Here is a 1,412-nt window from a genome sequence, read left to right as displayed (position 1 = left end):
GAGTGTAGATTCAGGTTTTTCCAAGAGTAGACAAAGAAAGGCTAAAATTCTAGTGACTGCACTCTGTCCATAAGTTAAAGAACTTGGAACTTCTAACACTGGGAAGGAGGAAAGAAGCCCAGGCTCATTCAGGTCCATCCTCAAGCTTTCTGTTAGAGCAGGTAGGTTTAGTTTATATTCTCCCTGTATGGATCAAGTTAAAGAGTTCCTTTTCCCTTCCAAATGCAGAATTTTTTCAGTAATGATAGCAGTGATACTAACAAAGATAGTAGCTTTAAATTTACAAAGTACTTTCATACAATTTCATTTAATCCTTGTCCCCTTTTTAAAAATATTTATTTATTCCCTTTTGTTGCCCTTGTTGTTTTATTGTTGTAGTTGTTGATGATGTTGTCATCATTGTTGGGTAGGACCGAGAGAAATGGAAAGGGGAAGGGGAAGATAGAGACGGGGAGAGAAAGATAGACACCTACAGACTTGCTTCACTGCTTGTGAAGTGACTTCCCTAGTGAGGGAAGGAGCCAGGGGCTTGAACTGAGATCCTTGCATCGGTCTTTATGCTTTGCCTGCACTTAACCTGCTGCACTACCGCCCGACTCCCAATCCTTATCACTTTTAAGATAGACAAGGGAGGTATTTTTTGAGAATATGATTTTTTCATAAGGAATTAGTATTTTCACAAGTCTAAGACAGTCAAATTTTGGCAGCATCAGTCCAACGAGCTGATAATACTGTTTTATTTTTTCCCCATAAGGAAACAGATTATGTATTTTACCCAAGATGAGGTTAAGAACTGTTAGATACCATTAAGTAAGAACTGTGTAAAATGGCTTACAAGAGGATTAGAAAAGAAAACCATGATGTGATAGTGAGAATATAAAAAGTGCTAATTACATCACACAAAATATATCTTGTCCTTTAAAAAAAAAGTCCTATAGAGTTTATATTACATCTATGTTTACTAATATGAAATTGAGACTCAGTGATATTTAAAAAAAGTCCAAAAATTTCACCGTTTGTAAGTGGCATACCTACATTACAAATGCATAACTCTATTATTCCCATGTCTAGCTTCTTTCCACTAAAATCAAACAGTAGCCACTATTTTCAAAAAAGAAATGCAAATTTACTCTCTTGGCCCCCTGACATGACACAACACACACAAGACCTTTCTCTGAATGTCCTTGATCGAATTTTCCCTAGTGTAGTGTGCCCAGAGTGGTAAGCGCTGAACGTCGCCATATTCTGCCCAGCTACCGACCAATAATCCGTATGATTTCCTACTCACACCCTCACATTTCAGATATTAGCTGCCAAGAGGTTGGATTCCCTGTAACTGTCAACAATCAGTCTAACCAGGGTAATTCCTTAGGTCTGAGGTGAGTTCTGACTCAGAGTTTCACTGAAGAGAA

Source organism: Erinaceus europaeus, chromosome 5 (assembly GCF_950295315.1).
Source record: "Erinaceus europaeus chromosome 5, mEriEur2.1, whole genome shotgun sequence".
In the NCBI taxonomy this organism is placed as follows: domain Eukaryota; kingdom Metazoa; phylum Chordata; class Mammalia; order Eulipotyphla; family Erinaceidae; genus Erinaceus; species Erinaceus europaeus.
This window is presented reverse-complemented; position numbering follows the sequence as displayed.